Genomic DNA, 22,368 nt, shown 5'->3' on the forward strand with positions numbered 1-22,368 from the left:
AATGGTGAACAAGTATCAAGCGGGAGCTGGTCGGATAGACATCCTCACTGCAGTTACATCTCCAGAGTCTCAACTCCACTTCCTTCCAACTGCAGTCCCTTCCTTCACAGCGAGGGTCCATGAGAAGGAAGCAGCAGGCAGCACAGTCAGGGAACAGGAGGGTCAGTAAGAAGAAGGATCACAGAGAGGTTAAGGAGCAAGAGAGGCAGCAAGGTGGATAGTCGGTGAGAGGAAGGGTTGACAGCAACCTGAGAATGTGTGTGTGGCTGAGCAAGATCAGCAGTAAGTGGGAGACACTTGGAAAATTATCGTTTCTTTACAGTGTATTGTTAAATTAATTTTATTTTAGCAATGTCAAGCACATCAACTTACAGAACAAAGAACAACAAAGAACAAAGAAAATTATAACACAGGAACAGGCCCGCTAAGCCTGCGTTGATCCAGATCCTCTATTTAAACATGTCACCTATTTTCCAAGAATCTGTATCCCTCTGCTCTCTGCCCATTCACGTATTTGCCTAGATACATCTTAAATGACGCTATCGTGCCTGCATCTACCACCTCCACTGACAACACATCCCAGGCACCCACCACTGTCTGTGTAAAGAACTTTCCATGCATATCTCCCTTAAACTTTTCCCCTCTCACCCTGAAACCGTGGCCCCTAGTAATGGAGTCCCCCACTCTGGGAAAAAGCTTCTTGCTATCCACCCTGTCTGTACCTTTCATGATTTTATAGACTTCAATCAGGTCCCCCCCTCAATCTCCATCTTTCTAATGTAAATAATCCGAATCTACTCAACCTCTCTTCATAGCTAGCACCCTCCATACCAGGCAACATCCTGGTGAACGCCCTCTGCACCCTCTCCAAAGCATCCACATCCTTTTGGTAATGTGGCGACTAGAACTGTACATAGTATTCCAAATGTGAACCAAAGTCTGTACAACTGTAACACGACCTGCCGACTCTTGTACTCAATACCCTGTCCGATGAAAGAAAGAATGCCGTATGCCTTATTGACCACTCTATCGACCTGCGTTGCCACCTTCAGGGTACAATGGACCTCAACACCCAGTTCCCTCTGTGCATCAATTTTCCCCAGGGCTTTTCCATTTACCACATAGTTCGCTCTTGAATTGGATCTTCCAAAATGCCTCACCTCGCATTTGCCTGAATTGAACTCCATCTGCCATTTATCTATTTTACCCTTTCTCTGTTAAGGAAGGTTGTATTAACACCTATTAACACCTTCTACATTTGTTTTAATGAAATGATATGAGGATGTGGCCAATAACTAACTCAGGGTCAAGTATGCCACCAAAGTTGTGAACAGAATTCTCAAGTCTCAAGACAGTTTTTCCCTGAGAGAAATGGTGTCTGGGAGAGATTGGGAGCTAGGGAACAGTTTAGGGCAAGAATCAAAGGTGGTGGCTTCAGTCTGCCCAATATTTAATTGGAGTCAAACTCTGTTTGTTCAATCTTGGATGTTAGGAAATCAGTCTGACAATTCAGTGACAGCAGAGAAGTCGAGAGAGGCGGCAATACGGTCTGGCTGAGTGTTGTTAGTCTGCATTATAAAAATGCATCCTGGCATTTTCCAATGATGTGACTGGGCATATAGATAGATAAAGGACAGGGTAAAGGATCCTTGAAGAAGTCCAAAGTTAACAGCATGAGATCAGGAAGAGAAAGCACAACAGGCAATTCTCTGCAATTAAGTTGCTTGAAGGGATTGGGTGAGACCAGCCACACCCAGTTGGACGATGATGGAGCAGCATTGGAGGAGGAAGGGCAGCCAACTGTGCTCAAGATGGCAGACAAGTCAAAAAAAACAAGAAGGGAAAGAGTTCTTTTGGCACAGGTGCACAGCGTGCCTCTGGTGGCTTCAATTAGAGCTGCTTCAGTAACAGAGCAGGGGCTGAGCTCTATTTGGAGAAATAACATTCCAGAAAAGATAGGAATCGATTTAAGAAGTAATGGTATGTTCAAAGATTTTGGTGCAATCAGATTTCCAACAGTCAAAACTGGGATACCTTGAAAAGCCAGGGGAAGGCAGGGCCCCATTATGATTGATGTTTGTCAACCAATGGCAAGATCCTGGGGAGGAGGAGTTGGAGTTGGGAAGTCATGTGATAACATTTCCTAGAAGATGTCCAGTTCCTTAATCCGTGGGGGATGTGTGGGATGAACACTGGCTGCATGTGTACAATATGATGAGCACATATAGGAAGGAGAACAATATTTCACATAGATTCTCTCCACCATCTAAACCACTCTACCCAGTTTCGATTCAACATGTTGGTCCAGGATTCTCTAAAAGTTAACTTGCAGGTAGAGTCCGTGATTAAGAAAGCGTATGTAATGTTTTCCTTTATCTCAAGAGGGTTGGAATATAAAAGCAGTGATGTGCTTCTGAGACTTTATAAAGCTCTGGTTAGGCCGCAATTAGAATACTGTGTCCAATTTTGGGCCCCACACCTCAGGAAGGATGTACTGGCGCTGGAGCGTGTCCAGCAGACATTCACACGGATGATCCCTGGAATGGTAGGTTTAACGTATGATGAATGGCTAAGGATCCTGGGATTGTACTCATTAGAGTTTAGAAGGTTGGGGAGATCTAATAGAAACTTACAAGATAATGTATGGTTTAGAAGGGGTGGACGCTAGGAAGTTGTTTCTGTTAGGCGGGGAGACTAGGACCCATGGGCACAGCCTTAGAATTAGAGGGGCTAAATTTAAAACTGAAATGAGACGACATTTCTTCAGCCAGAGAGTGGTGGGCTTGTGGAATTCATTGCCATGGAGTGCAGTGGAGGCAGGGACGTTAGATGCCTTCAAGGCAGAGATCGACAAATTCTTGATCTCACAAGGAATCAAGGGCTATGAGGAGAGTGCGGGGAAATGGAGTTGAAATGCCCATCAGCCATGATTTAAATGGCGGAGTGGACTTGATGGGATGAATGGCCTTACTTCCACACCTATGTCTTATGGTCTTATGGTCTTATGAAGGGAAAAAGTAAAAACTGGAACATTTGAACTATTTGGAGGAAATTCTCAGAATGCCAGGACATTGAATGAGTGTCCCAGCAGAACGGGGATATCTGGTCACCCTGGAGGAGTTAGGGATGGCATGGCAGTTTGCAAGGACAGAATGATCAAGAGTTCCTTTTCTAAGTTCAGGGGTGACAACAATAGATTTGAAGGATAAAAGGGGATGCAAGAGAGAGAATTGTTCCCAATATCAGTTATCCCAGAAACCAGGAGAGGAACGAACTGAGAACTACAGACATTGGAAATCTGAAACAAAAACAGAAATTTCTGGAGAAACTCAGCAGGTCTGTGGCATTTTTGGGAAGAAAGTGGAATTAATGTTTCGAGTCCAGTGACCCTTCCTGCGACCATTCTGAAGAAGAATCAGTGTTCTCGAAATGTTAAACCAGGAGAGGAAGGAGGGCAGTCAGCTGTTTATTGGGAATTGAGTCAAGGAAACAGGATGGGCTTTTTTGACAAGAACTCTGAGATGGATTGAGGAGTCTTGGGAGAGAAACTAAAGAAGGAAAGATGCAAATTAAGGGATAGGACAGGTAGAACTTTAGAGGAAGTTTAGTCACAGAGCCAGTTGACATTACATCCTTTACGAACTTGCTTAGGCTCTGGTTCCTGTTTAGAAAGTCATGTTTTTGGATGGATCCTTCCTCTCTACAATCCCCACAGTTGACCATACAGTCAGCCTGATGAGTGCAGCTAATTGGAGTACCTTTGCAGTCTCGACATCGGACTCCATGCTCACTAGAGTCATACAGCATGGAAACAGATTCCAATTTGTCCATGCCAACCGGGTTTCTTAAACTGAACTTGTACCATTTGCCTGCATTTGGCCCATATCCCTCTAAACCTTTCCTATCCATGTACTTGTCCAAATGCCTTTTAAATGTTGTAATTATATCCAACTCCTCCACTTCCTTTGGCAGCTTGTTCCACACATGTACCACTCTCTGCGGGAACAAGTTACCCCTCAGTGCAGTGATTGTAATGAGTTCAGCCAAATGGACCTCATTACATATGAGTTCCCTGATTGGGGTAGGTGCAACAGTCCTGAACAAGCACCGGAACCAAATGAAAGCTGAAAACCTACAAACAGTGCTGGAGCAAAACATACGACTGCCTTTCCAAATGTTCCAGAGCCCATGCGTTCTCCTTGTCCTTCAAGCATTGAAGGTACCTCAGAATCTAAGATAGATACAGTGGATAACGCCACCTCGATGCCATTTGCTGCCTGAAGAAGAAAATGAATTTCTTCTGAATGCCCCGGGTATGAGAGGTGAGCTGTTGTGCATTACACACCACCCATATTAGAGGCAGAGTAGGAGGAACCTGACCGGGTGCTAAAACGCCACAGGAGGAGATACAGAGAAAAGAACCGGCCTATATCCTCGCACTCAGAGGGGGAGGGATGTAGGTATTGTAACAAGGTCAACCAGTTGGGCTTCATAGAATAAGACTTCCCTGATTGGGGCTGTTAATCATGTCCAATCAGGGAGCGCTGGCTGACAGACAGAAGCAGGAGTGTCAGACATCCTGTTCTCTGTTGAAAGATCTAGGCCTGAAACGTCAGCTTTTGTGCTCCTGAGATGCTGCTTGGCCTGCTGTGTTCATCCAGCTTCACATTTTATTATCTCTGTTCACTCTGATTGCTGGCTTTAGGGAGCTGAATCAGTGTCAAGGATTTTCTTCCTGTAAATACAGGTTGACTTGGTGATGAGATACCGATGTTCATGTGGCTAATTCACTCATGTCTCTTTTAAATCTTTCCCAACTGACCTTGGAGGGTGTCTGTGAATCTGGTAGGGTGTAAACTGGACAGGGGTAGGTTGGAAATATGTTGGAAGCGCTAATATAGATGGGGTGCAAACTAGATGGAGGTAAAGCAGGCGTGGGGAAAAGGGCCTGGGCTTGTAAAATCAGGAGTTAGTGAATCAGGAGGGGATAAATTTGGCACGGTAAATTGAGATCATGTAAATAAGAAAGGGAAAATAAAACCCAGGTTTGTAAAACTGGAGGAGAGTGAAGCACAGTGTAAACTGTGACAGGTGTGAGTTAGGCTGGGAATAAATCAGATGGTGTTGCAAATCAGGCTTGAATTGTAAATATAATCGAGTGTTACCAGGTTGGACATAAACCGGGCTGGTACAGATGAGATCCCAAGGTGTAGGGCTGGATGAACACAGCTGGCCAAGCAGCATCAGAGGAGCAGGAAAGCTGACGTTTCGGGTCTGGAATTTCTGAAGAAGGGTCTAGACCCGAAACATTAGCTTTCCTGCTCCTCTGATGCCGCTTGGCCTGCTGTGTTTCTCCAGCTCTACACCTTGGTATCTCAGACTCTCCAGCATCAGCAGTTCCTACTATCTCTGGTACAGATGACTAGCTTTAAATTAGGCAGGGTTACAAATGAGGCTGAGAGTGAGCAATGAACATGATGTAGCGTGGGCAGGTGACTTTCAGGCTGTTTTAAACAGGTGGGCTTGTAAATTGGACGGGGAATAATTAGGCTGGGTGTAAACAAGTAGGTGTGAATGGAGGCATGTGGAAATGGGGAGTGTGCACATGGGGCAGGCGTGAATGGTAGTGTGTGACCAGGGACAGTGTGATTGAGATAAATGGGAATGGGATGTATGAATGAAGTAGACATGAATGCCAATGTGTAAATGGGGGTGTGTAACTGGGGAAAGTATAATGGGTCTTGTTTGAATGAGGCACCTGTAAACGAGAGAGTGTGGGTATGGCAGGTGTGAATGGGATGTATGTAAGTGATATGTGTATGAATCAAGGGGGTATAAAACACACAGCTAACCACCCCCAATGAATGTTCAAACCCGCCAAGCCAGCCTATACCCCTCCAAACAACATCACAATATCATATGCTCTATCCATGCCAACCAATTCTCCTGTACCCACCAACCATTGTCCTTCATTTGTTTCATGCTAACCAATGCCCTTTCACACACCGCAATGACCCCTCATAAACTCCACATCGAGTAAAACCATTTCCATGCATATTTACCCAACGTATACATGTAGAAAACCAATATCCTTGATAGTAACAATGGCACGTGTGAAAAATGCCACAGCTTCCTTTATTTGAAAGAGTTACTTTTACAAGGGTCCTATAAAGGTGTCAATCATCCAGGCCTTAAAGTATTAGTAGCAGGAAGTACAGGATCTTGACAATTCTTTATCTTGTGTAAATAAACATTGTGCAATTGAAAAAAAATGGATCACAGAATCCCTGCAGTGTGTAATCAGGCCATTGAATCCACACCAACCATTCAGAGCATCTCACTCAGAACCACTTCCCTATTCTATCCCTGTAATCTTCCCGTTTCCCTTGCCTGCACATCCCCTTGACTCTATGGGAAATCTAACCTAACCATCTTTGGACTGTGAGAGATAACCAATCAACCGGAGGAAACCCACACAGACACGGGGAGAATGCGCAAACTCCACACAGACAGTTGCCCGAGGGTGGAGTTGAATCCAGGTCCCTGGTGCTCTGAGGCAGCAGAGCTAACCACTGAGCAACAATACCACCTCAAAACCTAGGAGAAGTATGTCAATCAAGCAATGCTATAACTTGAGCACAGTTGTTTCAATAGAACAATGATGTGAGATCTCTGAATGAAGAACTCATAACAAACCAGTCACTTAACTCCCACCAAGAGACAACAAAAGGAGACGCTAATAACATGGACAATGGATTTGATATTGATGGTTTCTCTGAAGTGGCCTCTTATGAAGCTACAACAAAAATGCAACAGCTATAGATGGGGAAGCATCTGAATGGGACAATCAACTATTAGCTTTTACAATACCACACCCATCACCCAGCAGTACAGAATCATGGCTAAGGGGACTTAATCATGTAAAATAATCAAGATTACAGCAATGTTGATTTCTAACTCAGAGGGCAGAATATTATAGGGGTCTAAGCAACATAGGGTACAGCAAGATGTGTGGTAGAATCAGCCAAAAATTCCACTGAGGCCAATCTTGATATCAGGAGCACTTGCTCCATGTTTCATGTTTTTAATATATATCTCGCGAGGCAGCATCAAGTTGCCAATTAATGGACTTTTTTTAAAAGATCATTTATGGGATGTGGGATTGGTTTTGCAAAACAGATGCTGGACCTGGACTTGAGGCTGTCAAGGGAACCTGCCTCAGGGAGAGATTACAAATTGGGATGCCCTCTTCCCGTGTCTGTGAAGCAGTGGTGTCTCTGCATTTCTAGAGTCTTTCCAGGGAGCGATGGTGACCCTGTGTGGGATCACTCAGTCATGCACACCTACAAATACACCAGGGCAGAGAATATCAATGCAAGATCACACTGGTACATTTCATCCCCCACTGTGATCCCCGAGGGTGTCATCATGTACAAGTGATACTGACACATATCCCCAACACTGTGGAAGACAAGAAGGCGTTCCGTTTGCCTGATGTTCAGGTGATCTGTGGTTACCACCACCACTTCCTGGAGGTGTACGCCCACTAGCCTAGCAGCTGCCACCATTCCTCATTCCCAGGGCACTATCAAGGACCCGGAGTGTTTGAGGATCCAGGTGCCTTACCAGGTTGGAACAAGGGAGACCCACTGAGACCATTCCCTGTGATACGTCTGACTGATGCAGTGCACAGATACACTGCTGCTCATATCTCAACAAAGACCATGACAGAGCAGAGCATAGAGCTGCTGAAGATATGGTGCTGCTATGTGTACCAGTCTGGACAGTGCCCTTTAGTATGCTATATCAGTGTGCCGTAATCTACAATTGACAAAGGCAACAAGACAATGTGCTGGATGCTGAGGGACTAGGAGAGCAGCAGCAGTCATCAGAGGTGGATGAGGACACAGGACGAGGGAGCTGTCCTTGTCGATGACAGAGCAGTCATCAGGGGTGGATGAGGACACAGGACGAGGGAGCTGTCCTTGTCGATGACAGAGCAGTCATCAGGGGTGGATGAGGACACAGGACGAGGGAGGTGTCCTTGTCAATGACAGAGCTCAGCTGTGAGGGATGCTACACACCAGACAGGGCCTGATAGACAGCCCCTTCCAATGGATGAGAACCAGCTGCTGCAGACCTTCAGGGACTGGAAAATAGTCATTGGTGGTGATGCTGAAATCTGCATTTTTGGGATGAACTTTAGCCTCTACTGATTCTGTTTGTGCTTGTTTTTGCTGTTTGCAAATAAAAGCTCACGTTTGGAACTGCCTGTGCGTAATGTTCATCAGGTGGGCAATGACAAGCTGCAGATGTGGACTGGGCATCAGGGACAGGGTAGCAGTGATGTAGAGAGTGGTCACACAGGATGTAGCTACAAACAGGTACCGTCTGTGGCCTGCTGAGTAGGGTGAGAGACAGACTGGAAATATACGTGTGGTGGAGTGTCAGTCATGGCTTCATGGCTGTTGTATCATTACATCACCAGTGAGGGGTAAAACTGGATTGCCAACACTTGTCCATGTGCACCCTCACCTTTGACAGATGGCACGAGTGCAAGGCTTGCCAGTTGTTTGTTGATATCCACTGGTTGGCCAGTTATAATGGGAACAGTACCTTGTGAGATTAGGTTGAAGACGGACACGAGGGTCACCATAGGGTAGTTAATGTTTGGTGAGATAAGGCATGAAATCATTCCAAAAATCTCATTGAAACTCAGACTTAGCCAAAAAATATGTAAGACTCAGCCCAATATGTCATTGAATGAGAATGAAATGGTGCTTTTGTCCCAGGGTTGAAATTGAAACAAGGTGTGAAGTAGATACAGACAGTGAAAGAAAGAGGGAAGTGAAGGGAATGTCATAGAAGAGTAAAAATGTTTGAAACTGCGCATCAATAAAGTTAAAATTATTCTGTGGTGCTCCCACATCAAACTCCATTGTATAGAGTCTCCCTAAAGCTAGCAACTCCTTCAGGATGCTGATGTGCAATATTCAGTGAGCTAAACTTCTTTCTACACAATTGACAGGCTATTTATGCCATTACAGAGGGTATTAATGGTCAACCTGATAGGGTAAGTCATGTCTCAGCTTTGAACTGGAGCCTGTAGCCGTGATTTCACAACTGGAGCTCTCAATTTCCTATTCACTGGTTCAGTAGCTGAGTTACTAAGGTCCAATTAAGGACTTCAGCAACAGGAGAGGGGAAGGGGAACAATTGCTCTCGACTGCAAAAGCCCTCTCCACACCGACCCTCACCTCTGGAACCCAGGATCCAAGGACAACCCTTAGTCAAGGCCTCAGTGTATTACCATCTGCAGCCAGCACCCCGAATGGTTCTATCCATCATGGACAGCTGTCAACTTCTGATTGACCAGCTGTTTTCCTGGGGCTGAATGGAAGGCCTGGCACTATCCAGACGAATGCCCAATGGCACTGTAAAAGCTTTGGCTCCTCCTAGAGAGAAGCAACAGGTGGTTCCCATCAGTTCTCCAGTTAGTGGGCAAGGCCCTGGCTTCAGAAACTAAATTCTGCTCAATATTTCAGCTGCGCCAACCCCATTCAGATGATAGATCATCAGCCTGATAAGGTCACTCTCATTTTGCTCTCTCCACAGGGACGCTGACTGACTTGCTGAGTGTCTCCAGCATTTCTGGCTTGATTTTGTTTGAGTAGAAGGAAAATTGCACCCGGAATCTGGGTGGAAGCAACTCCCGCAGGGCACTCCTGCCATTCTGATGTGTCACAGTTCTCTTGTGTTGGCAAGGGGGTGGTAGTCCAGGAAGCTTGAAGTCTCAAATCCACCCTCCATTCTTACTCCTTGCTGAGATGGATTAGCCTAGCACTGGTCTAGAATCTAGACCCTTTGACATTCAACCGCACTGTCTCCAGCCACTTCTTACCATCAGGGGAAGTTACGTTTCCTTCTCACCTACATCCTTAATGCAGGCCTGCAATCAAATTCTAACTCTGTTTTTCTTTTCAGGCACAACCCAGAAAGAACTACATGCAGTCATCCTGCTGTCAGACCACAGCACTTTTATCTAATATCTACACTTAATGCATAATGGAGCTGCATAAGTACCTGAATGCAGTCCTTTCAACTGTCGCTCATTATTTTCAACATGGCTGCTTGATCTGAATTGCTACACTCAATCTCTTTTGTTATTGTTACAAAAATAAATTTCCTGCACATCTTCGCAGACACTGTTGTCCCTTCTTCGACAGCAACATTCTCATCGGGGTGAGCTGCATTTTACTTTTATCTTCAACTCGTCAAATATTCTCAATGGGATTAAGGCCAGTGGAGTAATGAGCCCAGTCTAACAGCTTAATCCACTCTTTATCCATGAAATCATGTTTTCCCTCCGACGAGTCAACTCACAGCCAATTATGCCTTAGGTTCAGGAGCTAACACTTCAGTTTCCAGGGCATTCTTCGACTCGTAATATCCCACAATCTTCTAATTTTCTGTCATTTCCCTGACATAAGCATTTTTGCCACACATGGTAAAAAGCATAGCACTGCCAATGTGGTCCTTAAGGACTGAGCAATTCACAACCACCCTGCCCCTGAAATTTCACTGAGGTTACTCTGTAGGTTGATGTAAACCCGGGAAGGTAACCAAAGTCTCATGTCTTCAATGTTGATCTTCCCAGAGAGCTTCAACCACCAGGATGGGTTAGCTATACGAAGGCTATGTTTCATTTGTTTGGCGGGGAGCGGGGGGGGGCAGCGAAAGGGGAGGGAAAATGCTTGCGAAATGCACAGCCGGTTGGCAGCATATGGGGAGACAGAAACCGTGGCTCGGATTTTCACCGTGACTGTGAAAAAGGCCAAAATCACCAAGCATAAGGGTGGCTCACAGCGCCAGGGACCTGGGTTTGATTCCAACCTCCGGAGATGGTCTGCACGTTGGAGATTTCATGTGGTCTGCATGCTTTACCTCCAGTTTCTTCCCACAGTCCAAACATGTGCAGGTGAGGTGTGTCAGCCATGGGAAATGTTGTGTTACAAGGATGAGGTGGGTCTGGGTGGAATGGACTTGATGAGCCAGATGGCCTGCTTCCACACTGTAGGGATTCTATATCTATGACTTCTGCCCCCAACGCATCATTTCCAACTCTCACGGGTCTAGGTCCAAGGACAGTCCAGGGCCTCATAGATGCTCAGTGCAATGATTGTTGGTCATTTAAATGATTATCTGTCGTCCCTTTAAATCTAATTTTGGTATTCAAGTGATATGGAGATATGAGAGCTATGGGTAGATGAAAGGGCATACGGGGTATCAGGGACCATGAAATCTATAAGGGGGCTTAGGAAGGTATCAGAGGCATGAGGACCATGGGGTCAATTGTGGGGCATGGGATGGTATAAGGGTTATGAGGACCATGGAGCTGGGTAGAGGTGCACTTGGTGGATAGGAGGTGTGAGAACCATGGATTGATAGAGGGGCATGTTGTAGGGCATGCACAGTGTTGTAAAGGGATATATTGTGGCAGTTCCAGGGGCATAGAGTGGCATAGTATGAGTTAGCATAGGTTGACATGGATGGAATTTGGGGATTGTGTGGGGGTTAAGGGAGTGTGAAGGGTGAGGTCTGGGAGACGGTGCTTTGGGTTTTATTTGTCTTTTATTAAGCCATCTCCTGTGCACGGTGGGACACCCTGTGTCCAATTCCCTGCAGCCTCCAGTCTCATCTAAGGCCGAATGATCCACTTTGTTAGACACCCTGCCACTCCCTCTCGGGCTGATCTGGGAGGAAATTGGCAGCGGAGGTAACACTTTGTGTCCAGCGTGACTTTTCTTCAGGACTGAAGAGGGACTAATTGATAAAGAGAGGGCTAGGCACAAAGGGGAAGATCAGGGGTCGAGCAAAAGACAGGGGAGATTAACTTCCAACCACATAATTGAACAAACGCCTGAAAAACACATCGAAGGGTCTGTTTCCTTGCTGTACAACCTTATGACTCTGTGACACTTCTATTCTGAAGAAACATTTACTCCGCTTTCACTCCACACATGTTGCCAGACCTGCTGAGATTCTCCAGTAATTTCTGTTTTTGCTTCAGATTTCCAGTATCGATAGTTCCTTTGGTTTTTTTTTGTCTGTGTGTTGGCAGGCTTTGTTAACCAAAGTGATCTGAGAAATAGGTGAGTAAATGAGTTATTTCACAGATCATCCATGATCCCATTGAACGGTAGATTAGACACAGAGGTTTCACTGTAGTAGGGAACCCACAATTAGTGTTTAGTATACTTTGGAGCATGTGGAGGTGCCAGCGTTGGACTGGGGTGGGCAAAGTTAGAAGTCACAGCCACAGGGAGGCACTGGCTGAGTGGTATCATCGCTGGACTATTAATCCGATCTGGAGACCTGGGTTCGAATCCCACCACAGCAGATGGTGAAATTTGAATTCAATAAAAAATATCTGAAATTAGCAATCTAATAATGACCATGAATCCATTGTTGGAAAAACCCATCTGGTTCACTAATGATCTTTAGGGAAGGAAACTGCCATCTTTATCTGGTCTGGCCTACATGTGACTCCAGACCCACAGCAATGTGGTTGACTCTTAACCACCTCTGGGCAATTAGGGATGGGCAATAAACGCTGCCTGGCCAGCGATGCCCTCATCCCATGAATGAATAAAGGGGAGAGATAATCAATTCCACATCTTCATCAAACAGGAGGAATAGTGGTTGTGGTAAAGTCACTGGATTGGTAACCCAGGAACCCAGCCTGTTGCTGTCAGGTCAAGGGTTCATATCCCAGCTGGGCAGCTGGGGGAATTTAAATTCAATGACTAATTTGAGAATTGAAAGCTTGCTTCAGAAAGATGAACACAAAGTGATTGTCATTAAAGCCTATCGAGATCACTCATTTCTCTTTAGGGAAGAAAGCCTGCCAACCGTACCCTGCTCTGACCTCTGTGCGACCTCCAAAATGGTCCAGCAAACCATTCAGTTCAAAGGCCATTAGCAACAGCTAACAAAAGCTAGGCTTGCTAGTTCCAGGAGTAAATATCGCCAATGGCCTGTCCTGGTCTACCCACATCAACGCTGCTGTCAAGAAAGCACACCAATGTCACGACTTCCTCAGGAGGCTAAGGAAGTTCGGCACAGCCATAATGATTCTTAACAATTTTTGTAGATGTATCACGGAAAACAGCCTATCGGGATGCTCACAGCTTTGACTGGTAACTGCTGTTCCCAAGACCACATGAAATTCGAGAGTTAGAAAGCAGATAGTTGTAAACACAGCCCATCCATCATGAAAACCAGCCTTCCTTCCACTAACTCTGTCTAAAGTTCCCACTGCTTTGGGAAAGCAGCCAAAATAATCAAAGACCCCTCTCACCCTGGTTATACGCTCTTCCATCCTCTACCATTGTGCAGAAGATACAAAAGTTTGAAAACACAAACCAACAGATTCAAAAACAGCTTCTTCCCTGCTGATATCAGACTTATGATTACAGACCTCTCGTATATTAGAGTTGGCCTTTCCAAGCACCTTCCCTGTAGCTGTAACACTATACTCTGCATTCTCTTCCATTACCCTGATGTAAGGCATGAGTTGTCTGGTTACCATGCAAAACAAAACTTTTCACTGTATCTTGGTACATGTGACAATTATAAATAATAACTCAAATCAAGTCAAAAATGCCCACTGGCCATGGATAAGTAAATGCTTTATGCCCGTATTTCAGCTTTGCTTTCTCTTATTGTTTTACTTGTGCCTTGGGAATGCCTAGTAATGGACACCCCAAGTGTGGAATTCAATCGTCTTTATAAGTACAATTATCACTTTATCACTGATATCAGTGAGATATTAGTTTAATTGTCACACAACACACCACTCATGCCAGAGATGTTCTTGCAACAACTAGTAAAGTAGGCTAATGAGTTGATGGAGTCATCGAGATACACAGTACAGAAAATGCCTTATGGTTGTGAAAGGCGCTATATGAATGCAAATCTTTATTTTCATTGGATTAGACATTTTCCTTTCCTTCTCCAAAACAAGCATTCTATATCCAATAACAAGTTTGCTTAGTTTATCAGAATTTGAGTACATCATTGTCTTACTTCTAAGAGAGGATTAGAGAGAGATTGATGAGCATTTAAACACCCTGCATTGCTGCCATTCATACATGAGTTTCTAAAATAAGCAGAAAAGTGAGCACAATGTGTTGTCGTCTATTTCCACCCAAATATGACGGATAAGAGTAGGTTAATCGTACAAATTTTCAAAGCCTGAGACATCTCTGAGCTGAGTTTTCAACAAATTTGTGGTGACTTAGCTCTTGTCCTTCCATGATGACTGTGTTAAATGTTCCCCTAACTGTGAACTGTTAGCATTTGAAGGTCTAGTTCACATCATTAGTAGGCAACTTGAAGCTACTTTGTCACTTTTCCCTTCCAGCCCATTGAAGAAATCTTCCAAAGCACTCCTTTAGTTACAGATTTGTGCAGATTAGGTTCTGTTCTCCTTTAGAGGAACGCTATCCCTTAAACTCCACAAATTCCCTTCAGGCGATTCTCTTTAATTCAAAACAAAATAAAAAATTCCCAAAGACCAACACTTTGAGGCAAAGCTATATTCGTGGATTGAAGTCCTTTATCAGTCTTTCCCCTGCTGGGCTCCAAGTATAGAGGAGACAGCTGAGAATTCAGAGGTCTTCTGTAACACCACAATCTCTTTGGAAAACATGTACTGGGTCACTCTTGAAGGCTGCCTCGCAGTTTGCGGCACCTTCACTTAATCATCTTACCTGTGAATCACAATAGTTCTCCTCTCTGCAATTTTTTGTACCCTGTACTTGTATGACTGCTCTATTCTGCTCACGTCTTTGTGTATTAGATAGAATATAACCTTCAATGTAACTTAGAATTGGTGAGTATAAATAGCTTATACAAGCATGCCACTCAGACCAGATCCATTAGATGCAACATACACTGGGGAAGTGATGGCCGAATGGTACTATTAATCCAGTGACCCAGATAATGTTCTGGGGACCCAGGTTCGAATCCCACCACCGCAGATGGTGGAATTTGAATTCAATAAAATATCTGGAATTAAGAATCTAATAACGATCATGAAGCCATTGTTGATTGCCAGGAAAAACCCACCTGGCTCACTTGTGCCCTTTAAGGATAGGAACTGCCATATTTATCTGGTCTGGCCTACACATGACTCTAGACCCACAGCGATGTGGTTGACTCTTAACTGCCCTCTGGGCAATTAGGGATGGGCAATAAATGCTGCCCAGCCAGCGACGCCCTCAACCTGTGAATGAATAAAGGAATAAATCGTTGAAAGAACTTTCTAGAAAACCAAACTAAAATCTGCTGGAAATACTTGGCTGATCTGGCAGTGACTGTGGCAAGAGGAAACAGAGTAAACGTTTCACGTTTCTGACAAAACTCTTCTTCAAAACTGAAGGAGGACAAAAAAGGAGGTGGGTTTTACGCTGTCAAAAGGGAGGAGAGGGAGATGATTCAAAAGGGAAGGTTTGGGATGGAATATAGGACAGGAGATCTTAAATGACAAAGATGCTGTTTGCTTCCCTGGCTGGCACGGTGGCTCAGTGGTTAGCACTGCTGCCTCACAGCGCCAGAAGCCTGGGTTCGATTCCAACCTCAGGTGTCTGTGCGGAGTATGTACATTCTCCCTGTAACTGCAGAGGTTTCCTCCCACAATCCAAAGATGTGCAGGTTAGGTGGATTGGCCATGGTTAACATGGGAATAAGGTGGGATGCTTTTCAAAGAGTCAGCACAGACTTGAAGGGCTGACTATCCTCATTTCTTGCTTATGATTCTACAATTTTCGCCTCAAAGTGTCCAGTGCACCATCTCAGCAAATAAATAGTAAAAGGCCCAGAGAAGGGTATGAATCAAGCTCAGGTCCCAGCAATTTGTCTGGAATCATAGTGAAACAGTGACCTCTGCTGGCAATCCTAGAAAAGATCAGGGTCAGGAACAGATCCCTTCACCTCAATGATGATGATGTGGAGGTTCCTTGTTGGACTGGGGTGGACAAGGTCAGAAATCACATTACACCACGTTATAGCCCAGTGGATTTATTTGAAAGCACAAGCTTTCAGAGTCTTACTCCTCCTTCGGATGTTAGCGAGAGAGGTACTATCAGGCACACAGTTTATAAGTAAAAGATGAAAGATCACACCATTGATGAGGATGTACTAAGCAAACCTAAGATGCTGTGAAATCTTTAATCAGTTGGAAGGTTTTAATTGATTAATATGTATATGTAAATCCCCGAATTCCTTTCAAATCACTATCCTAAGAGAACTAAAGGTTTTTTCAGTGTAAAGAAAAGGTAACATTTCAGGTGTGAGGCCTTGTTTAGAATCTGTTTGTGTTTTAGTTTTGAGTCAGACTGATTTTATTTCTAAAGTAGGAATTTATAAAACGCCACATTGACTGACTGGCTGTCTGTAACTTGTGTGCTTTTTGAATCAAATAAAATCCATCTGCATATACAAATTCAATCCATAGACTTATATGTGTGTGTGAGAGGGGGAGAGTGAGTGAGTGAGTGTGTGCATGTGTGTGTGTATTTGTGTGTGTGTTTGTGTGTGTGTGTGTGTGTGTGTGTGAGTGTTTGTGTGTGTGTGAGAGTGTGTGTGTGTGAAAGAGAGAGGGAGAGTGTGTATATTGTGTATGTGTGTGAGTGCATGTGTGTCGGCAAATGTGTGTGTGTCCATGAGCGTGGGAGAGCATGTGTGTACTTGTGTGGGACAGCATGTGTGTATTTGTGTGGGAGAGAGTGTGTGTATTTGTGCATGAGAGAGTGTGTGTACTTGTGTGGGAGAGAGTGTGTGTACTTGTGTGGGAGAGTGTGTGTATTTGTGTGGGAGAGACTGTGTGTATTTGTATGGGAGAGTGTGTGTGTATTTGTGTGGGAGAGAGTGTGTGTATTTGTATGGGAGAGTGTGTGTATTTGTGTGGGACAGCATGTGTGTATTTGTGTGGGAGAGAGTGTGTGTACTTGTGTGGGAGAGAGTGTGTACTTGTGTGAGAGAGTGTGTGTGAATTTGTGTGGGAGAGAGTGTGTGTATTTGTGTGGGAGAGAGTGTGTGTACTTGTGTGGGAGAGAGTGTGTGTATTTGTGTGGGAGAGAGTGTGTGTACTTGTGTGAGAGAGAGTGTGTGTACTTGTGCGGGAGAGAGTGTGTGTACTTGTGTGAGAGAGTGTGTATGTATTTGTGTGGGAGAGAGTGTGCGCATCTGTGTGTGCGTGTGTGTGTGTGTGTGTGTGTGTGTGAGAGAGTATAGAGTGTGGTGGGGCCACCTGTAGTGCAACATAAACCAAGATCACTGGCCGTCCTCATGAGTAATGAACATAGCTATCAGTCTCTGCCCGGCGACCCTGCGTTGTTGTGTATCGGAAAATCTGTCTTGGAGGATGTTTACCTGAAGATCCAAAGCCGAATGCCCTTGACCGCTGAAGTGTTCCCCCACTGGGAGGGAACATCCCTGTTTGGCCATTCCTGCGCAGTGTCCATCCATCCATTGTTGTAACATCTGCATGGTTCACCAGTATACCATGCCTCGGGACATCCTCGCCTGCCGTGTGTGAGCTAGACAACGTTGGCTGAGTCACATGAGTATCTGCCATGCACACAGTGGGTGGTGTTCCTACGTGTGATGGTAGAACCATGTTGATGATCAGACATGTCTTGCAGAGATTGCTATGGCAAGGGTTGTGTGGTGTTGTGGTCATGTTGTCCTGAGGGCTGCGTAGTTTGCTGCACACAATGTTCTGCTTAAGGTTTGGCCGTTGTTTGAACGTGAAAAGTGGAGGTTTGGGGAAGATCTTGGCGAGGTGCTCAGTGTCATCAATAATGTGTTGAAAGCTACGAGGAACGTGGCATAGACAAAGGGCACCCTATCGGTCGTGCCCTGTGCCTGGCTTCTGAGGAGGTCATTACGGTTTTTTTGCCATGGCACATCGGAACTGATGATGGATGAGTTGAGCTTCGTATCCTGTTCCTATGAGGACGTCCTTCAGCAGCTTCAGGTGTCCGTCTCGTTCGTCCTTATCCAAACAGATCCTGTGTGTGCATAGGGCTTGTCCATAGGGGATGGCTGTTTTAATATGTTTGGGGTGGAAGCCAGAGAAGTGCAGCATCATGAGGTTATCTGTGAGCTCGCGGTAGAGTGAGGCATTGAGGTGTCTGACCCTGATGGAGATGTGTGTGTCCAAGAATGAGACCGATTCTAAAGCCTAGTCCGTGGTAAGTCTGGTGGTGGGATGAAACTTCTTGCTATTGCTATATAATTGTTTCAGTGATTCTTCACCATGAGTCCAAAGGAAGAAAAAGTCATCAATGTATCTGGGATATACTGTTGATTGGAGGTTCTGTGCAGCAAAGCAGCCTTATTCGAACCTGTGCATGACAATGTTGGCATATTGGAGTGCAAATCTGGTCCATTGCCTGGTACAATGGGATGTCCAGGTGTGTTGGCTTTGTGTATCTCTGGAAGGCAGTAGAAGTCCCCTATGTAGGAAGCACATGGGACGAAAACATGTAGGGTACTCTGAAGGACAGGATCAAAAACCTTGATCAGTCTGTTCAGTTGACAGTGTGTTCTTTGGTTGGATTGGCAGGTAGTTGCATGTATTTCCTGGTTGTTCAGTTGTTGGTACATTTCCTTGCAGTGGTCCATTCTACTGCGTATGATGATGGCTCCTCCGTTGTCTGCTGGTTTGATGACAATGTTGCGATTGGCACAGATGGTATTGCCTTGTGCCTGGGTGAGATTCTGCACTAACTTGTGAGTGCAGCTGATGAATCTGGCATGCACGAATTCCCTGATGGCTTGAGCAAACCTGTCAAACCCCGGGCAGCAGCCCTCCAGAGGGGTCCAATCCAACTCCTTCTTTGCCCATTCCCCTGTGGATCTCTGAGACAGATTGGTCCGTTGGCCATCTCATTGGGTTCACTGTTGACCTCTTGGAAGAATTCCTGGAGTCTCGTTCTCCTGATGAATTCCTCCGTGTCTGCCGCGAGACCAATGGGGCCCATTATGGTGGTGGAGCAGAAACTGAGTACCTCAGCTGAGAGCTTCGATCTCATCTGGTTGAAGGCTGTGGTCAGAGAAGCTGATGGTGGATTTTTCCGCAGTGGCGCCACCTTCAACTGTGGTACCAGGGGACACTTAGCTGCTGCTGGTGGTGATGCCAAGTTTCTCCAATTTCTTGCTCTTCATATATGTATAGGTGGCATAGTTCCATTACCTCGTCTGTTGGGCAGTGTCTCACAACTGTGCTGCTGTACCTTGAGCGCAAGCTGAAAGCATGTTCTCTATCTCCATTTCAAGGTCATAGCTCTTGCTGTAGAGTTGGTGTATGAGATGACTCTGAAAGCTTGTGTTTTCAAATAAATCTGTTGGGACCATAACCTGGTGTCGTGTGATTTCTGACCTCAATGATGGTGTGGGAGGCCCACGACACCTGGAAGTGCCATTCACACTCATTTCAAACAAGATTCATTTCTTTTGATTTGTAGTTTGAGCTACAACCCTGAAAAATAAACATAACACATGTTATTAAATTGGATTTTAGGATCCACGCCATTCCTTACATCCTCAATGGAGGAGTTGCAGAGACGATAGACCAGGATGTTGTCTGAAATGGAGCATTTTAGTTCCAAAGAGAGCCTGGACAAGATCGGACTGTTTCCTTTCAAGCAGACAATGCTGAGAAGGGAACTGATCGAGGTTTATGAGATTATGATAGGCGTGGTCTGGGTGGATAGGAAGCAGCTATACCACTTAGTTGAAGGGTCAAAATTAAGGGGACATAATTGTAAGGTGAAAGGCAGGAGGTTTAGAGCGGATTTGAGGAAAGATCTTTTCACCCAAAAAATCTGAAATGCACTGCCTGAGAGGGTAGTTGAGGCAGGAAACCTCACAGTCTTTAGAAAGTATTCTGGATGAGCACTTGAAGTGTCATAATATTCAAAGTTGTGGGCCTAGTGTGGGAAAGGGTGGGGAGGAGGTAATTGTAGATTTACAGTAGGTCAGGTACAAACTCAATGGGCTGGAGGGCCTCTGTTGTAGTGTATGATTCTTTCAATTATAACTTCCACCATTCGGGGCACAACTCCTACATGAACAGGCCTTTCAATCTCTTTAAGGGCCACAGGGAAACCCCTGATAATTGCTGAATCTGCTACAGGCCTTTGAATTGGAGCGAGAGTCAGCCATGGAGACCTGCGATTATTTCTTGTCTGGAAGTCTTCGCACTTGCAACGCAGTTTGATGAGCAGAGAGATGAATTACAGCAAATCTATCAAGAAAAGCCCCAACAAGTGGCCCTCTTGTTGTCAGCAGCGAGTGTGTGGAGGGAACGCAAGCCAGGAAGAAACAGATAAATTCGGGCATTGGCTAAACCCAAAACACTACATGTGTAATATCTCCCACTCGTCCTCCTCCTCTAACCAAAAAAGGCTGTGTGGAGGGTCAGTAAGGTAAGGTTTTTTTATTATTCTTCTGGAAATCTCGAGTAGAGGGAAAGGAAGCGAGTGCAGTTGCATGCTCCTCTTGCAGGATGTGGGTGGTAAGGGTCACTGCTGGTGCCGCCTCTGACTTCACCTGCGAGGGGTGCACCCAACTCCAGCTCCTCAAAAACCACATTAGGGAACTGGAGCTGGAGCTGGATGAAATCTGGATCATTCGGGAGGCTGAGGGGGTGATGGAGAGGAGTTACAGGGAGGTGATCACACCCAAGGTACAGGGGAAAGGTCGCTGGGTGACTGTCAGAAAGGGGAAAGGAAATGGCAGGGATCCCCTGTGGCCGTTCCCCTCAATAAAAAGTATACCATATTGGATACTGTTGGGTGGGATGACCTACCAGGGGAAGGCCGTAGCGGACAGGACTCTGGCACTGGGCCCTGTGGCACAAAAGGGAAGGGGGGAGAATAGGAGGGCAATTGTAGTGGCAGATTCAATAGTTAGAGACACAGGCAGGCGGTTCTGTGGACGCGAACGAGATGAACGGATCGTACATTGCCTCCCAGGTGCCAGGGTCCATGACATCTCAGACCGTGTCTTCAGGATCCTTAAGGGGGAGGGTGTGCAACCAGCAGTCACGGTACACATCGGTACCAATGACATAGGTAGAAAAAGGACTGAGAATGTGAAAAACGAGTACAGGGAGTTAGGTTGGCTGCTGAAGTCCAGGACAAACAGGGTAGTTATCTCTGGATTACTACCAGTGCTAAGTGATAATGAGGTAAGGAATAGGGAGAGAGAGAGCAGCTAAACACATTACAGGGCTGGTGTAGGAGGGAGGGCTTCCATTATGTGGATAATTGGAGCATGTTCTGGGGAAGGTGGGACCTGGACAGAAAGGACGGGTTGCACCTGAACCGGAAGGACACAAATATCCTGGGAGGGAGGTTTGCTCGAGCTATACGGGATGGTTTAAACTAGATTGGCAGGGGGTGGGGAACCAGATTCATAATTCAGAGGATGAGGCACTCGGCCTTCCAACAGACACAACAGAGAGTGAGGTGGTTAATCAAGAAATGCAGTCGATGAGAGTGTAATTGCGAACATCGTGATGGTTTGGGGTGCGTATAATTCAATGCTAGAAGTATCAAAACGAAAGCGGATGAACTTAGAGCACGGGTCAGTACTTGGAAATATGATGTTGTGGCCATTACAGAAACTTGGGTAACTCAGGTTTATTTTTTAGAACATTACAGCACAGTACAGGCCCTTCGGCCCTCGATGTTGTGCCGACCTGTCATACCGATCTCAAGCCCATCTAACCTACACTATTCCATGTACGTCCATATACTTGTCGAATGATGACTTAAATGTACCTAAAGTTGGCGAATCTACTACCGTTGCAGGCAAAGTGTTCCATTCCCTTACTACTCTCTGAGTAAAGAAACTACCTCTGACATCTGTCCTATATCTTTCACCCCTCCATTTAAAGCTATGCCCCCTCGTGCTCGCCGTCACCATCCTAGGAAAAAGGCTCTCCCTATCCACCCTATCTAACCCTCTGATTATTTTATATGTTTCTATTAAGTCACCTCTCAACCTTCTTCCCTCTAATGAAAACAGCCTCAAGTCCCTCAGCCTTTCCTCGTAAGACCTTCCCTCCATACCAGGCAACATCCTAGTAAATCTCCTCTGCACCCTTTCCAAAGCTTCCACATCCTTCTTATAATGCGGTGACCAGAACTGTACACAGTACTCCAAGTGCGGCCGCACTAGAGTTTTGTACAGCTTCACCATGACCTCTTGGTTCCAGAACTCGATCCCTCTATTAATAAAAGCTAAAACACCATACGCCTTCTTAACAGCCCTGCCAACCTGGTGGCAACT

Source organism: Stegostoma tigrinum, chromosome 8 (genome assembly GCF_030684315.1).
Source record: "Stegostoma tigrinum isolate sSteTig4 chromosome 8, sSteTig4.hap1, whole genome shotgun sequence".
NCBI classification, from domain to species: Eukaryota; Metazoa; Chordata; class Chondrichthyes; order Orectolobiformes; family Stegostomatidae; genus Stegostoma; species Stegostoma tigrinum.